The sequence below is a fragment of the Aquila chrysaetos genome, chromosome 5 (assembly GCF_900496995.4).
Source record: "Aquila chrysaetos chrysaetos chromosome 5, bAquChr1.4, whole genome shotgun sequence".
NCBI classification, from domain to species: domain Eukaryota; kingdom Metazoa; phylum Chordata; class Aves; order Accipitriformes; family Accipitridae; genus Aquila; species Aquila chrysaetos.
In genome coordinates, this window is record NC_044008.1 from 51,525,710 (window position 1) to 51,544,172 (window position 18,463).

General features: G+C 38.6%; 1 long non-coding RNA gene across 2 annotated transcripts; it reads right to left on the bottom strand.

The window, feature by feature from the left end:
- Positions 1 to 5,902: 5,902 nt before the first annotated feature.
- Positions 5,903 to 12,480, bottom strand: LOC115342317. Of its 2 annotated transcripts, none has more exons than XR_003923718.2 (2): positions 12,054 to 12,480; positions 5,903 to 10,595 (listed from the first exon to the last, which is right to left on the bottom strand). It is a non-coding gene; the product is annotated as an uncharacterized LOC115342317 (long non-coding RNA). The 2 variants fall into 2 exon arrangements; XR_003923717.2 differs by having other exon boundaries at positions 5,903 to 10,599.
- Between the last annotated feature and the right edge of the window lie 5,983 nt (positions 12,481 to 18,463).

The following is an 18,463-nucleotide window of genomic DNA, read 5'->3' on the forward strand; positions in this document are numbered from 1 at the left end:
ATTTGTAAGCCTGGACTCAATGAGAATTGTTTGAAAGTATGATAACACATGTTCATCTTGACTTGAATCTGCTGCTTAAGGCAGTGGAGAGAGTTAAAATAATTTAAAGAGAATTTTTAAGAAGGTATAGATTTTTCTCATCCTCTCTCTTCTCTCCAGACTATACTGCATCTACAGAGGTGGGAGTGGGAAAATACCAAACACCCCTATGTTTTCTGGAATAAAAATCTGCACTAGGAAAAAACACATTCAATCTCATATGTGTGTATGTGTGAACAATCAGCAATACTCTATGCCCCTGGGACTGGCTCCCATCCAGAGGCTTACTTACATTGCAAGGGGGAGCAGGTGGCATCTTTGCACAATCTCCAATTTCAGATTGCATGTTATCTTTAGGGCAGCTTTAGATTCTAGCCAGCGCTCTATGGGAGCCTCTTGGCACACACCATCTGGTAGAAACACTGAATCAGCCTGGTTTGGTCCTGTCCTCTGGCTGAGGAGGTGGTGGTGGTGAAAATACTGGACAATTTTTTTTTTTTTTTTTTTTTTTTTCCCTCTTGCTGTGTGCAACTTCAAACGACTTTTTGACTGGGGACTGTGAATTAAGGATCTGCCAATGCCAACCTGGCTCTAAATCAGGTCTTCTGAGTTGTGCTTTGAAGATATGTTCTAGCACTCAGGAGAGTTAAAAACTCTAGGACTGTGTTGTGATACTATATTCCCATCTAAATCACCTTTTTTCCCCAGTCTGAGTATCATAGTTCTAGTCTCTTCCAGTGTTGGTGACATTTTGTGTCTGTAATCACCCTTTTTTCTAGAATTTTCTTGTCCCTAGTGCTCTTTTGGGATTAGAAGCAGAACTGAACACAGTTTAAAAAAGCAAAACAAAACTTGGATGCCACCATAGGTTTGTAGTGGCAGACACATGAAGGTTTTTTATATTTCATTCTCTGCTCCTTGGGGGATTGCTACTCTGTTTGATTAATTTTTCCTTTGTTGATGATCACCAAGCTGACACTTCCACAGGACCATCCACAGATTTCTTTTCCGAGTGGCCACAGCTGATCTAATCACTGTGTATCATGGTTGGATTGATTTCGCCATCATGCCTGCAGAGCATGACTTTGAAGTTACTGATGTTGAATTCCATCAGATAAGGGGTCCTGGTGTCTGCAAGAGCCTTTGAGGACTGGCCAAGGAAACTTAGAAGTCACCAGAGTTATCTGGTATTTTGAGTTGTTGGCTTTTGCTGTATTGCTTTCATCTCTTCACACCTCTGGGTTATTAAAGGTTTGTCCAAAAAGAAAGAGTCAGGGGTAGACTAGATTAAACAGAGTGCTAGCTGTTCACTCCTTGGCGCTTATAGATACTATTGTATTGGTGAAAAATGATAAATTTAACTCCTAAGCCCAGAGGGGGTCTGAGGCTATATCAGTCTAGGCAGCATTCCACCCTAGCATGGCTATGCGGTATAGCAGTTAGGGGAGAGCAAATGGCCATCCAGCTTGGAAAGAAGATGGACCAAAATGCAAGTCTCTTGGCACCAACCCTCTTAGAAATGCCTGGAATGCTCTACACAAGTAAAGAAGTTTTAAATAATTAAATAAGTCTAATGACCTCATTAGGCCTTGCTGAAAATGTAAGACAAAACAGCAAGAAGCTAAATATTGCTGTTACTGCTAATATATTTTTAAAAGTTCTTAATTTTGTTGTGCTTTCTCATTGTGCGTGATACCTAGCTAACCCAGTGCCACAGGCTAATATTTTCATTAGTATTCCTATTTATCTTCAGAAAAAATTAGTTACATCTGAAAAAGCATGTGCACAGGATACATATAAACTGTGTCCTGGTGTTGGCAATTCTGTTGTTCATGCTTGTTAACTTTACTGTAGCCTTAGGGCTCCCACGCTGACTCTGTTAAGCATAAAGTGCTGTAACTCACAGAGTACTGTTTATGTGTTAGGCCTTTAAACTTATCTTTACAAATATTTCTACTAGTTTTACTGTGTTCTTTACCTTGCAGCAGTTGTAGGTGTTCAAACTATACAACCAACACTCCTTCGCTTGTGTGTTTCCTCCTTTTCCAACTCCTGCTCTTTTTCTTAAATATTAACAAAGCAATGGGAAACAGCTCAATAAAAAGAGGTCTTATATGTGGACACTGAAGTTGGTCATGCCCATGTAAAGTGTTTCAGGAGTTCTGTCTAGAATGGGGGAGGTAGAGGGACAAATACAAGAAATAGGACAAAATACCTTATGGTAAAAGTGCATAGCAGGTCCAGGAGGAGAAACTAAGATCTGCAAACAGCTTCATCCCAGCAGTGCTGGTCTTTCATCGGCAAAAGTCCAAACTCAACCTTTGTTAAATGTAGTCAGAGAATTTGCGTTAATTCTAAAATGAAAGAGCATCAGTAATAGCAGTTTGACTAGCATTCACTGGGGCCAGCCATAAGGTGGGAGAGTTCCAGTACACTTCACATGCCTTCTATGCTGATTCATGGGAACTGTGGATCACAGAGCTCAGGACCTCATGTAGAAGCAGCTTGCTACAGTTACGATAGCTCAACTATTGTGGATATCTCCAACATGTTACTGCCTGAAGACACTGCTGCTGTTTGCTCAGCCATGTGTTCTGCATCACCTAAGGCAATGTTGGGATCTGTAGAGCCAGGAAAGAGGGTAAGGAAGGAGCATAGATGGGCAGGAGGTGAAAGACTTTGTGGTGGGCTGGGAGTATAGGGCTGTGTGGTATTAGGACTGGAAGAAAGGGATATGATGTTGAGGTCCTGATTGGGGATGGCAAGATGTGCCATCAGGCAAAGGAAGAGGCTGGAGCTCAAGCTTGAGGATGAGGTTTGGGCAGACAGACCCAGAGTTAAAGAGAAGTAGCAGAGTAACAGAAGAAGCTTCTGCTTCTCAGCACTATTTGAGGCCTTTAATCTAAGACTGGTCCTGTTTCTACATCTGTCATCCTTATCCGTAAACAACTGAAATGAAAATCAGTGCAACTGCTCTACTTTATTTGCAACTTTTGTATACTCATCAGAAAGTTTCAGGGAGTCTTCTATTGCATATTACTATAAATTAGACTGAAATCTGCTGGACCCTGTGTTATACTGCGCCCTCTAGAAGCAGATGTCTATATGTCTTAGTCAACAGATTTCATGTTAACGTGTAAGTATGCAGTTTTGCTAGCAGTACCCACGCCAGGATATTCAGAAATGGCTAGTGATGTGGAAACCTTCATTGCTGGAGTCTTCAATTTTGACTTGGTTAACAGTTGTGATTTGAATAATTAATAAAGAAGATAGTAATAAAAAAATATCCTTGCTTTAAAAGAAATAGTGCTTGGTAAGCCGCCTTTGGGGGGACAAACAACGGTTGGGCCTTGTGTCATCAGTTGCTTTTTGAAAGCCCTGACTCCTAGTTTCTAAACTGACAGGATACTGAATAAGTGAAATGCCTAACTAAAAGGAAAATGTCTATCGAAGAAATATTGCAGCTTCCCCCTGTAGGAGGATGTTTTAAATGTGAAACTTCTCCTTCAAACATTCTGTGTGAAAGCTGCTTAAAAAAGAAAAAAGTTGAGGTAATATTGCTGTCTATTTTGAACATATTTCAACATTTCAGTTCTTGGTATGCTGTTTGTGCGTGAGATCCTGCACTATCTCAGAGGATGACAGTGGAAGGCTGAATGTATGTCCATTTATATGCATCTAAGGATTTAGTCACAGGCAACATAGTTATGTAAAATATAACCTAGGGAAAGGTATTATGGTATAACTCTTCTCATAATGAAATTCTTTAAATAAAAAATTAAAATGTTTAGTTGAATCTTGTTGGCGATAGTGAGCTCTGCACCTCTCTCCATGAACTCCAGAATCCTTTAATCTTTTGCATTTGCTGCAATTGCACCTACTTCAAAGCATTGCTGCAGGCATTGGAAAGGATCCTGGCACTTGGTGGGAATAGGGCGGGGATGTGAAATTCTGTCATCACTTGGAAACTGCAGCCATTTCTGAAGTGCCAGTGTGATCTATCTTTACAAAAGGGCAGCAGCATTATGCAACTAATTTGAGAACGTAGGGAAATGTGTCTGTATTGGCTGTAGCTTTGAAAATATTTTTTAAAAAAACCCAACTCTATACTGAGAAGCACTGACAAATCTAAGGAGAGAGCTGAATATAATATGGTAATGATAGCTGGACATCTGTATGGATAAATGCTATTCTGTCTTGTGGTTTTGAAACCAGCTGTAAAAAGATGGGCCCTGGACACAATCCAGCTGTTGATATGTGGGGTCTGGTGGTACTGGAATGTAGCAGAGGGTCTTGGGGAAGATCTGGAGAAGAGGGAGTGAAAGTGTTAATTTGAAGAAGCAGGGCTGTGTTAGTTTTAATAAAGAAGGTAGTCTGAATTTTTAGCTGTTATCACTTGTCTGTCAACTGATCTTTTAAGAAATAAAATCTTCTTTAGGTTATGTTAAGTTTTAGGTGAGCTGACTTAGTGTGATGGATGCTAAGGGTGGCGATGCCTTACAAGAAGCCAATCCTGTGCTACTGATAACAGTAGGAACAGTATGTCAAACCTCCTGCTGACTGCTGTGAGAATGATCAAACTTGTAATGAAAATATTTGTCCTCTTTCGAGACTGATATATTTGTATGAATACACACAAAAGCATGTCATTCACAGTTACCTTGGTTTCATATTGGCTCATATTTGGAAAAAAAAGTTCAGTCATAAAAGTCTCAATCATTAATGGCATCTGCTTACACTGAGTTGTGCTTTAGCATATACAGCTGCCGCTTTGACTTGCAAAACTACAAGATACTGCTTTTCGTTGAAGGAATTTAATTGTGGAAGAAGCTGTAAGGTTTTTATGGTACTTGGATTGTGTTTTATTTTAAAGGCCATATTAAGAGCATTCTACAATTAAGTTTCAAAAGAATTAGACACTATAATGTGTTTCAAGCTGCCACTGTTGTAAAGAATTACAATTCTTTGAGTATAAAAAGTTACTAAACCACTCCTAAAAGTGAAATCCAAGTGCACTATAGTTTTTTTGTTGTGCAGTGCACTTAAGTTATGAATTCACATGGTGCTAGGAACAGAAGGCAATCTCCAAGGTGTTTCCAAGGTTGGAGAAATCTTTTTTTTTTTTTTTTTTTTTTTAATAGTCAATGACTTTTCAGATAACCTGTACCACCAATATCTCAGTAAAAGCTGAATCAGTTGGAAGGGTGTCTTTTGTGGGTAAGATACATTTAAAAATAATGCTCAGACTTCTAAGTTTTGCTGTATTACTGCAACAACTTTGTTAACTCTTAATATGAGTGCTACATGTCCATGCTCCCAATTAACACACACCCTAATGTCAGGGGAAGAAGAGCAATTTCCAAGTTAGAGCTTGGAGAAATACAGGTCATAGTGTCCAGAAGCTGGTTTTCTTTTTTTAAATTAGAATAGCACATTCTATGATTGCAAAAATAACCTATAAATAGAAAAATAATTTTGTCTAGAAACTTACCTCCAATTTTTAATTGCTGTTGGAAAGGAAGGAACTAGACCGCACTTTGATCTGTACTTAACAAACTTGATCTTGGTTTACACTTCCTTCTGTTATGAAAGATCAAAGGACACTTAAAGCTGAGACCTTCTTGGATTTTGCATGTTTAAGGTGATGTTATTTTGTTTTTGGTGTTGGAGACAGTGCTGTTTCCTCAAGGCGATAAGCTCAGAGTAGGTAGCTATTATGGAACCTTTGTGATAACCACTCCGTGTTAATGTTGTAGATGCCCAAACAGAATATAATCTGTTCATAACATATGACTTCTCTTAGCCCAGTTAGTTGGCAAAGATCAAGTCACCCAAACAAAGAAACAACCCGTCAAAAAAACAATTTACATATTACCTGGTGCTTTATACAAGTACATAATCTTTCTTTACAGAGATCGTAAAATCCATAGACAATCTATAGTAATCTCAGTCAAAAATTAGTACATCCTGTACCTAAAAAAATCATGACACAACGTGGCCAATGCTGATATGAGTTAATTCATGTATATTACTAGACATGACATCACTCACAAGGAACATGTGTTCCTTCAAATGAATCTTGAATGGGACACAACCTCTTACCTGCCCAGGCAAGAATAGATTAAGAATTATTGTACATCTGTACAGTAAGAGATCAGGCTGTCATATTAATTCCAACTTTCTAGCTTTCTGCATAGCTGCATTTTACAAGTATTGTGATTGCAATATTAGTGTTTTTAATTGCATAATATGATGTTTTTAATCAGTGTACTTTATTCCACATTCTGCTATGTAACCATATGCAACATAACCTTTTTTTTTTGTTGCATGTTTGTATGAATTGTGAAATTAAGTGGAGGATTCTATAGACAACAATAAGGATATGGGGGAAATTGCATATAAAAATTAAATTAAACTCCTAGATGATATATATACCATCCTCTAGTTTTAACCTTACTTTATATGCACATCATCTACAATTATTTTAGACCTGCACATCCATAATTAGGATTGGCCCTAAAATTATATTTCTCTTATGTTTTCTGGATGTTTCACTTTGCCCAGCATGACATAAGGTAAAAATGGGATGGCTGGCATATTAGATAACTAGAGGAGAAAATTACAAATACAATTTTACACCTGTTCATCTTTGTTTCTCCCTTTTTTTTATTTCCAAGATTGCTGTATTTTGATAAGAATTGCTTGCTTGCTTTCCTCAAAGCTGCCAAACCCAATCTTATTGGACTGTAAGCAGAGTATTAGAAGAATCTAAGACATATCAGTGTTCTAGGTTTTGCTAGTATACACTGTATTAACAAAATATAGTCTATGGCGGACTGATTCTGCAAGCTCAGCTATCCTAAACTAGGCTAATGTTTGGCTGTGAGACCACCTGGGAATCCTGGGTACTGTAGGCACAAATCAAGAGGTCATCATCAAACTCTTGGCAAATATTAGACCACAGATGCTGAATGAGCAGAAAGACTTCATTTGGTACCATCACTGCTGCTGAGCTGGCAGATGGGAATAAAACCCCGCAAACAGCCCTTCCCCCCCAGTGAAAGCTTTCTGTTGATCTGCAAATGACTAATCACACCCAGAAAGCAGCGCTCTGTAGTTGCCTCTTTTTGGGCTAATAATATGATAGCATGCATTATCTGTCCATGAAAGTAAAAAAGTTTTGAGGAAAGCCAAAAAATTCTCTTTTGTGTTTCTCTGATGACACAACGTAGGACAGATATTACCAGGAGACAGGTAAGAAGAGGGAATTATGGACCCTGTGGCTGAAAAACAACACTGGAACTTGGGTTTTGCCAATTCCAGCCTAATGGGTGGTTTTGAAGCAGAATTGTTCTGGGGAGGGGCTGATAATATAAAAATTACATATCTGCTAGGTTTGTTTTTGCTGTAAAACTGTAGTAGGAACAAAACAGAGAAATAAGTTACCCCTGCAGGACCACTGGGAACCAAATTTTCTGTCTCTATGACTGTCTTAGTGTTACAAATGAATACTATCTTCTGAATGTCTGGTATTCCTAATTATTGTTATAGCTAATTTGTCCTGTCTTTTTCATATTATTTTATGACTTTCTATCTGATAAAGTTGTATTTTTGACTTTGTTGAAAATAGTGATGTGTAGCTTTTCTATAATTCACTTTTTAATGGCGTTGTTTGCAGACTTACCAGGTGATTAGTGCAAGAAAAGCAGTTGTTTTTTCAGCTGTTTTCCTATAGTTGAGTGGTGTCTCTCCTCTCTTAGGACTTTATGACCTCAGAAGATTTTTTTTTTTTTTTTTTTTTTTTTTTTTTTTTTTTCCTCTCAGAAGGTCTGGAAGGCAAAGATTAAATTTCACTAAGGTCTAATCAGATTTTCATAAAGTTGAGCCAGAAAATGAGGTTGCTTTCTTGCCTCCATTTTTGACAGGTCTGCACTTTTTTTTAAATTGCATTTCTGATTTCCCTGCTCTGGTGATCCCACACTAGTAGTCACAACATTCAGTCTCCTTTTCAAGAGAAGAAAGCCCCACAGAGCGGGCTGCTAAGGAGCTCAGTGAAATGGCAGAGTTCTTGCTCCCGTTCTCCTGAAATTCTTGTGACACCTTTCCATGTCTGAATTAGAAAAGCAGGGCGTATAAGTTCTTGCCTGCTACTGCTGATTTTCCTAGTATAACTATGGTGATGCCGCATAAACATCTCTAAAGAAACCAGTATCGTAGCAGAAAGGGAAAGCTAACAGAAGATCTAGTAATGTTCATAGACTGACCATAGGCAGGTTCACTGCTGTCAGTTTTCCAGATCATTGTAAGACACAATGCAGGTCGACCTCTCTTGGTTCAGCACCGAAAGCAGTATAAGGACGGTGCTTCTGGAGAGCTCAATGTGTGAGTCCAAAGTGCAAGTCTTTCACAGCGCCAATCAGGTAACTTGCTGTTCTGCAGTAGGCAGTTACCTGACTGTGTAGAGCACTAATTTGTTGATTGCCCATTAGAAGTGCTCTACACTTTTCTATTTTCTTCAGTCCTACTCTTTACAACTGAGCTGTAACAGATAAGTGTGAGGTGCTGGCTTCACTCGGATCCATGGCGCAACTGCCATCTCCTTCAGGAGAGCTGATTTTGGTTATCTCCTACTCCTCCTCTGCTTTTCCACTTGTTTTTCTTATTTTTTTTCCCTTTCTGTTAAACGATTTCTCTAATGCGGGCAGAAAAGGGGTGGTGGTCTGTATTTTCTCAGGGCACTTACTGGGTGAAACAATGATGAATAAAATGGTTGTGGGAGCCAAATATGTGATAAATAACTTCTTGGATTGTAGTTACTTCTTTGACAAGCTGTTTGTCTGCATGGGATTTTGGGTGGATGGATAACATGGATATGCAACAGAAACAAAGTGGTGGTGGGGGGGAGAGAATTTAAAGATAAAACAACATTTTTTTTTTTTTCCCCAAAGATTATTCTTGCCCTGCTACTTTATGGAAAAGCAAATCAATTGAGTAACACTGTCACTAAGTCTACAAACATGCTGCTAAAGACATAATCGTAAAGAGGAAAAATTAAAAGGTGTATCTTGTAATGCTGGGGCCAAAAGTCCACCTGTATGCTATTTACTAGTGTTCAGTACTGAATTATTTGCCCCCTTGAGGTATGAGGGCCAAACTTTGTTTACAGATTGCATCCATTAAAAACCAAGAAATATTAGTTTTCCAGGGTTGAATCCTCACATCTGTATGCTTGGGATGACGAGCGTGTCACCCAGAGGGTCGCCTGTGATAGCTGTCCTGTCCAGGAGAGCTCAGCACGATGTACCACACCAGGCAGGCAGAACAGCAGGGTATGGCAGAAGAGCCACTGTGATATGGTATCCTGTGTGCTGTTAACATCTACTCTGCTCTTTCAGCTGAGCGCATCTGTGAGAGCAGCATGTGCTATTAACTGACCTGCATCTTAATGCTTGTTTCCATCCTTGTTCTTCAAATACTGTAGAATTAAAATTATGAACAAACCAGCCTGATAAACTTGGCAGACTCTGTCTTTATTCACGAAGGCAGATCTAATGTTCCTTGACAAATTGTTCCAGAGAAACTGTCTTGTAAAATATAGTATCTGCCGGTTTCTTAATACCAAACTATATTCCTATTAGGACATAGTGTTAATGATTCAATAGAAAATACAATGCCTGGTGCAGAGTGAATCTGAAATAATTTAGCATAGTTGATTGTTAACTGAGCTAACTATCCTGCGAGTGCATCGGCTGCCATCTGTCCATTTACTTGACAGCCTCATTGGGTGGGGAGGGGGGGAATCTTGAGAGCTGGCAGTGGTCCAGTTTGCCGCAGGTCTGCTTTCTAGTGTTTTTGTAACAGATGTTGTGCCACATGCCCAAAGCTGCTGCCTGTAAGCTGCTGTGTGCTCAAATTTTTAATTTTGGGGGTGCTTGACTGTCTTTGATGCAAAATTTGCATTTATCTTAGCAGCCCATTACGGGGTGCCTTTGTTATAATGATAATCTGTTTAAAGAGCCAGAGCCAAGACCTCTAGGCCTCTGTCACAGGCTTTCTGATGACTTCAACGGACATCGGATTGGACCCTGACTTGCCAGTTGTTAATATTTCTCACCTTTTACATTTAATTCTGTGTATTTTCAAGTACAGCATTTACAAAACTCTTAGGATGGAATTAGGGAGCCCTGAAGTTTGCACTGTGCTTTTAAGGAATGCAGTGGTCCCTGCTTATCTGGGATGCTCTGAAAGTGTTTACTTACATAGACACCCTGCCTCTTATGCACAGGCAAACTAGCAATTACACTGAATTCTTCCTCCTCTGTTATCTTCTGTACATAACATAATTCCACCGTAAGCCAGTTGATCCTAAATTAATGTAAATCAACCAAGGTGAGTTGAAGCTTTAGAAACTGCTGTGTTTTTCAATTCCATGATTAAAATGTCTTGTTCCTCCTGTGAAGCTTGGTTGTTGTCAGCAGAGTAGCAGGAGGGAATTATCATCTTCCTGCAGCAACCCCTGCTGCTGATGATAGGAAAGATTTCTTCTTCTTTCCTTCCTTGCTTTTCATTAACAAAAAGCAAAAGGAAAAAAATATAGGTCAATTAGGCAATGCAACATGCAACATGATGTTATCTCTGTACACTTTCTACATGTCATCCCTTTCAAGAGGTTTGCTATATGAAACTGATAACATGGTTATCCACAGGATCTTTCTTCATCCTAGTTTATATTTCCACTTGATCACTTTGTAGTGGACTGCCTGTATGATTTCTTGGAGGATGAAAAATAGTTGTGTCTGTTCAGCTGTAAAAGCCCATTGATTTGCTGCTGACTGTGTTTGTAAATAAAATATAGTACAAGAGGTGACCTATTTAATGTTAGGCATGGGAAACTTTGCGATCTCAGCAATTCATTTATCACCTTTCAACGGAAAGCTTGTAGGTTGTTGCTTCAGCATGTGGCTTAACTTGCCTTCGTACATTGTCCGAGCTTCTTTCAGCTTAAAATATTTGGTTCAGAGTCTCTGCTTTCTAAAATATTAATTGAAGGTGTACAAAATAAAAATGTGATGACAAGACTGAATCTTCTTGGTTAGTGTCTATTGTTCAGACTGTTTAATGCCATTTGCCTGTCAAGGAAATGCATCCCATGCGCAGGGAACACTGCTGGAGTGCTGCAGAAGTGATATATTTAGAATATCCTGAATTTTGGGAAAGGCCTTCGTAATATCAGTAACTAGAATGCTGACTAGGTAGTTAATCATAATCTAGGATCTCAGGCTGAGAAATGCTACTATTTCATTCTGTGTATGCAGACATCTGTTACTCAGCAACAAATGTCACTCTCTTTCCAGATGAGTTATTAGCAAATGTTAAGAAGACAGGTATACAGTAGAAGTTTGATGCCTATGAAATGACCTGGAAGGCTGCAAATGCCTTAACATATAGAATATAATTCAGAGTAAAGAGAGATGAGCATTCCAGAGTATTTATGATGATTTTTTTTTTTTAAAAGACTGCTGCCATATAAAAATGAAACAAAGAATTCAATTTACTGTTCCAACAATGCATGCTTTACAAATGTACATGCTATGGTTTACGGAGGCATTTAGCTGAACAAGGTAACAAGTGTTTTCTGCTGTGAAGTAATATCAGAGGCAATGTATTTGTCTACAGTTGAAAATGTGTAGTTGCTTTCCTAAAGATTGGAAGTAATCTTACTAAAGCAGAACAAGAAATGGTTACAATATGAAGATGCCAGTAGAGAGTGGACAGAAAAGCTTAAGTCAGGTGAAGATACGGCATTTATCGATCTTATCTGATAAAATACCACACCTTTCTGTAACTACTACCATAAGAACAGAGTTAAAACAAGCTGTAGCTATCACAAGCATTTTATTTTCCATACCGTACATAGTTTAAGTTACATAAAAGCAAGCGTCTGCATTATTTCTCTAAAATATAGACAGCAAATTCTATAATAGTTGCATCAGGACAGTTTCTCTGGTTCTTACCTGTTTAATCCAGAGGCAGATGTTGACAGTTCTGGTGCATAACTGCTTGTGTCAGTGCTCCAGGATGCAGCAGAACTCTCTGCATGCTGGGTATGCATTGGTATAGATACTGAACCAGATCTGATTAATCGTGGTCCAAATAGTTTGGAAGAGGCAATAAAAACAAAGAACTTGAAAGCTCATATAAATAAGGCTATGTAGAAGCCTTACTTTTTTTATCTCCTATCTATCCTTCTAATCCTAAAGTCAGGCACTCTCCCTCTCCCTTGCCTATTCTCCATTGCTTAGCAACACTCATGGGTGAACTTACTTAAAGCACAGCTTTGTTCCCAGATGTGATTTCAGTAATATTTGCAGGCTCAACCGTTCTGAGATGTGAAAATCAACCCCCTTCCTCCCCACCACCATTAGCCTACTTCATTAAATAGTCTCTCTTCTCTCCTTCTGCACCCCAGGCATGTTTCAATTTTTGTCTCTACTGTTTTGATCTAACCAAGAGTGATGTGGAAGGAGGGGGGAGGTTCAAATAAAGCTTTAATTATGGAGGGTGCTCATATGATATGTGTAACAAAGCTGCATGTTGAGCATAGTATTGGAGTATAAATGCAGAATGGGTCAAGGAAAGAACTGTATTTCTCTCTGCTCAATTTGATTTTTGAAGTTGAGATGGAATAAATGGTATTTTTCATGCCAACAGTTATATGCTGAATTAGTATGACCAACTGCATATTATAATATAGTCTTGAATAATGATTTTAAGTAGGGAGATACTACAGTAACTAATTGCTTCCTATGTAGTTTCTCTAGTTTCAGCAACATGGTGACATATCAGCACTTCCTATAAACGTTCAGTTTCCCAGGCTAGTCTGTATCTGTATTCTGTCCGAATTCTGGGAGATGATCTGGTTTATCCATTCTGTTTCCTCTTCCTTCCCCTGGCTGTTTTTCTGCAGTTCACAAAACTTTCAGTTCTGGGTGGGTTTTGTGTGTCTTTTCTTCTGCAAGCCAGGAGATGTTAATGTAAGTCTCTTTGATCCTGGAGACAAGCTAGATCACTCACAAAGGAGACTTCTGTTGAAATGCAAATATTCCTATTGAAGTCTCTCTCAATTTATGTGCAGAACACTATGTTTATATGAAAGACCTATGTAAAAGCTGGTGGTAAATCTTAAAGAGTTGTACTGCTCCAACAGTGCCAAAACCATGTTGCTGATGTTCCACTGAAAACTCCCTGTGTTTTGAAATGGAAGACTTGCCAGTCATGGCAAAACCCTGGAGCTTTTGCCAGGCAGAACGATCTAATGTAAAGGCTTTTATATTTAGGCATCTACCATGGATTTTGAGGTAGATATTCAGGTGAACTACCTGCCTTGTGAAATCAGTAATTTTGGGCGGCTTGTTGCTCAGAAGAGATGAGGTACTGCACCCATGTGCTCCCTTAGCTCTAAGAAAATGAATAAAATGAGGTACCTTAAGAAAAGGCAGAGCATATAAAATGCAATGGTAAATCTCTAGCATGTTTTGTAGGATAGTTGCAAAGTAGATTCTGGGAAAAGGCTGCAGAATTTTTCTGTGATGACTTGGAGAATTGTAATTTATCTGAATCTAAAAGCTACTTGCCTCAGTTTGTCTGGATAGAAACCAAATGAAATTCTGAGTTATTATGCATTCTCTCAGTGGGTCTTGTGTCATGGAGCTTTGCTGTAGGATACTGTCCTTTGAACAGGAGGTTGAATTAGTGAAGGCCTGTGTATCCCTATGTGAAGTTATTTATAAAATAAGGGAATGCCTGAAAGCTTTTGTGACAGGACTGAAGAACTTTGTGATTCCTTATTCTTTCTCCTGTATGCTATCTAGGGTGTTCCTATTGCTGCACTTTTTTTCTCCACTGAAAGTGTGCTATTCCCTTCATAATCTTTCATTGTGGCTGTGTAGTTTCTTTACTTGTTTGTTATTATAAGGAAACACCAAACAAAAAGAGTTAAAAAACCCTACGGGACTGAGAAGTTAAGTTTATTCTTTTGTCTGAGAAAAGCAAGTCAATTCTGTATCATTGATAAGATGTCAAATTGATACAAATACATTTTTTTGATTCGTACACTAATTGTTTAAATGTATACCTAGGAGTTGTTTCTGGACTGTGTGAGGTTCGTCAGGAGTGTTTTCATTGTTACCACAGGTGGTGGATCAAACATTTGCTAGGTGTTATATGTGCACAAGTAGTGTGCTTGGGGGTACTCTAACACTTTTCATCTCCTTCCCCGTGATTGCTTCCATCCCCCAGCTTTTCTGTTGCTGACAGAGAATATTACCTCTCTTAGTGCACCTGTCTCTGTATTGCATTCCTTATGGTAAGGCAAGGTAACTCCTCCAAACCCCCACAGCTTGAGGGGTGTATTTTCAAACAGTGTAATAATTTGCAGAGAATTTGAAGAGCGCAGCAATCTTCTAACTCTTTAACATCCTATGGTATTCCTCTATTTCTTTACTTAGTTTTACTACAGATCATGGATAAAGTTTAAGAATAGAAGCTATAAATTGCGTCTTGGTGGAAACTTTCTCTGGCTTTACTTTGCAGGCCAATTTCTTGGTGGAATATTTGATGAATGTGATTATTACTAGTGCTAAATGTTTGTTAGTTTCTCAGAACAGAGTCTCTGGCAGTTCATGTACTATACTTGTCTTGTGTATTGAGACATTCTGTTGTACTACGGAGATGAGTTATGTTTGCCTATCCTTGCTTCTGTTATCTTGGAGTATGTAGTTAGAAGTCACGTGGAAGCTAAAGATGATAGTCTCTGACTCTGAAGAAAAACCATGCATTTATTTTCTATAGAGTGTAATTCTATCACATTTCCCTGTCACTGAATGTGCAGTCAGACAGCAGAATGTCTGAATCTTTTTCTTTTCTTATCCCTTTCAGTGAAAGCTGCTTTTTCAAGACTTAATTGAAGACTGGAGATACCACTTGCTGCAGTATACTGTTGTCTGAATTTTGTCTAAACAGCAATGGATAAGTAAAAGGGTTGCTCTGTGTTGCTCTCCCACTCTTTCAGTAGAAGTGGTTTTCAACGGGAAGTGTTAAACAGTCGTTAGACCACAGTGTCCTCTAATATACCTGAACAGCTTTTAGAGTTACGATGTTTGTATGTGAAATCTCATAAAGCCAAAGGAAGCTGTTAATTGCTTGGTGAAAGTGAAAATTACTATTACTGTTAGTGATTTAAAAAAAAAAAAGATTTCAATTTTTTTAAGTACTATTTTATTTTTTAGCCAGAATACATTAGGAATTGTCCTGTTGGGCTGATCTGAATGAACAGTGGATCATTTTTGCAAATATCTATCCAACAATCGTCACTTTGTTAAAAGTGGATAAAGGGGTTTTTTTTGTGTGATATAGCAGTTTGGCTAAATATTAAATTGAAAAATGTACCGCAGCTCAGCCTTGCTGTCTTTCTAACCTCTTCAACCTACTTGAACTATTGGTCAGTGTGAAATCTGGTAATGGTTTTGCAGGAGGCCATGCAAGTATGGAACTGGTTCTCCATTATAACAGCCCAGTGTAACACCAGAAGTTCACAAGATGCCTCATACCGTTAGGCAGGATTAGGCATAGCGGTGGTGATGAGGCTGAAGATAACACACTTATCTTGTGGTTTTAATGTTCAAAGCGCTTTAAAGACAGTATCTAATTAATCTGTACCACAGGCAGATTAAATATTCCAAGTGATTCTCTAGCTCAGTTGCCATCATTATCAGCACTTTTCAGGTGATGGGGTATTTTGCCTTTACTCTTTAAATTACTGCTGCACTTCATTGAAATCTTGCTGACCTTGCCATTCCGGCAGAAACTGTGAAAAATGCTGCTTTTATTTGGAACAAAACTAAATGCTCGACTTTGAGTGTGTGTACAAAAAGGTGTAGAAAACCAGGGCTGGCAAAGTGGAGAAACTTGAGTCCTGTTGCCGGAGTGTCCTCAAGGATTGCATTGGAATATCGCTTTTGTTCTTTTTATGAAGGGCCTGGATTAAGATTATAGTTGTTAACCAAGGTTGTACTGTTTTTTGGGGGGAGGATCCCAAATACCTAGGCTGTAAACTATGCTTGTTATACCAGGTGTTTTCAAACCCTCTCTTTCAATCTCAGAATGCTATTGATGCTGTCAGCATTTGAGACATGCCCCCCCTTCCCTTGTTATGTGGTGGGTTTTTTTGTTTGTTTGTTTTGTGGTTTGTTTGTTTTGGGTTTTTTTGGTGGTTTTTTTTTTTTTTTTTTTTTTTTTTTTTTTACACGTAAAACTATTCTGTGAATTTGCAAATTGGTTGGGAAAATTCAAAGACATGGGTTTGGCTTATTTTGTCCTCCAGAGAAGGCACTATGCGTCTGGAACTTTACCATGTGCTAGAACTCAGCATCAAGACTGTCATGGTAACTTTCCAAGCACACTGCCACACTCTCACCCTTGTGACTTGGTATTTTTCATATCTTGTCTTTATCTCCGTTCTTGGACTTTATGGGAGAAAATGTGCAATGTTTGTGTGCAGCTGAGGACAGAGGGGGGACTTGGGCTGAGCACAGACTCAAGTGTTGTTCTGATATAAATGGTGTGGAATAACTGTGCAAAGCAGACTTGCTGTTACAGGCATCAGCCTTTGTGCTGCACACGTGAAAGTCTCCCGTATGATCTATAAAAGTGAAATACATTACTTTGTTTTGCAGGCAGTTATAGACAAAATGTAGGCAATGACACTGATCTTTTCTTGTTCCTGCATTTTAAAATTGAAGAACCAGTAAGTGTAACGTGAAATCCTTCAGTAAGTTGCTTCTGTTATTAACTGCAGGTGTAGTATTGCAAAACTTTTGAACCCTTTTATAATGGAGCTTTTGCATGTTGTTTAAACAACCCTTCTTAGGTGACTGTGTCATTTCCTATTCTCATCACCTACCTTTCGTGCTGAGTTCTGGGTAGCCTGAAACGGCGTGCTGGGAGCAATGGTGGAGCCCTCCTGTGGCTAGTTCAGTAGGTGCACCTTCCCAGGAATGGGCTAAGAAGGTAGGACACCCTGGGCCAAATTTTGTGGCTACGAGCTTTTAAAAATTGGGGCTTGAAGGGATGATCTTGTTCTTATTGCAATACATGGTTTTGTCAGACTTCAGTGGGAGCAGGAGCAAACCATAAAGCTGGTAAGATTTTTTCCGAACATGGCTGCTTTAGTAAGGGCATATTGTCTCATCAATTTTTAAGCTAAACTCCTTATAGAAATCAAAGAAGGCTTCTGCTGAAAAATCAACTGTACACTATGACCCATAGTTACTGCATGTCTTACAAGATTGAACTGCTTTCTTTGTAATTTGGCCTCTTCCCCATCTCCCTCCCCCTTCTCCTTTTTTTTTTTTTTTTTTTTTTTTTTAAAAGCAAAGCATGTGCAATCTCTTTGGAGCACGTATTTAGGCATACCATCTGATGGCTGAAACTGCTTCATTTCCTTTGGCTGTGGAGGATAAGTTAGCTCCATGTGAAGCCTTACCTCCTGCAGACACCAGAATAGTATGTGAAATATTTACCATTTTAATTGTGTGAGGCTTCATTGAAAACCTTATTTTCCTTGCTATGTGTCATTTAGAGAGGCAGTGCTGAACTATTGCTGAAAATGGGAGCCCTGACAGACAGGGAGTATGGCACTTGTTTAACAAAGAACAGCATGCAGGCTCCACATACCATAATGCTTAAGGCTATATAATTCCATTTTCTTCTGTAGATTTTGTTTCATTGCTTTAGTGTCTGCAACACACAAGCTTTTAGTATTCAAGGGAAAAAATTCAAAGCCTGCCTAATGCAATGTCATGTGCAGAATAATTTAGGTTTTGCATAATAGATGTCTGCTTTTTTAACCTAAATGTGATATGTAAAGAATATAGAACTCTTAAAACAAAACACACACACACAACCCCCCCAAAAAAGCAACAAAAACATAAACACCCCCCAACAAAACAACAAACAAAAACCAAACCATGGAACAAAACCCCCTCACTTTTCATGTTTCCTGTTATCACTATTCATATAAGAAAACATGTATGAAGTATTTCTGTTTTTTTAATTTCCGATCCACAGGAAATTACCTTTCCAAACAAAACCTACTAATCGTTCAATAGATGTTGCTTGTCATGACACAGTGAAAGAAATGCGTCCTCCAGGCAAAATCATAAATTTTTTGTTTAATCACCATATTGAGAAAATTTGAATTTCATATTGGTGAAAAACAGCTTTTCATGGCAAATTTGTTTCTTGTACTCCCCCTTGCCTTTAGTTGTGAAAAAAAAAAATATCTGATAGTAAAAGAAGATATTTACTATTTGTGTAAACTAAATATTTCATTGCTTCAGCTAACAGCTCATATCAGTTGTCTCGA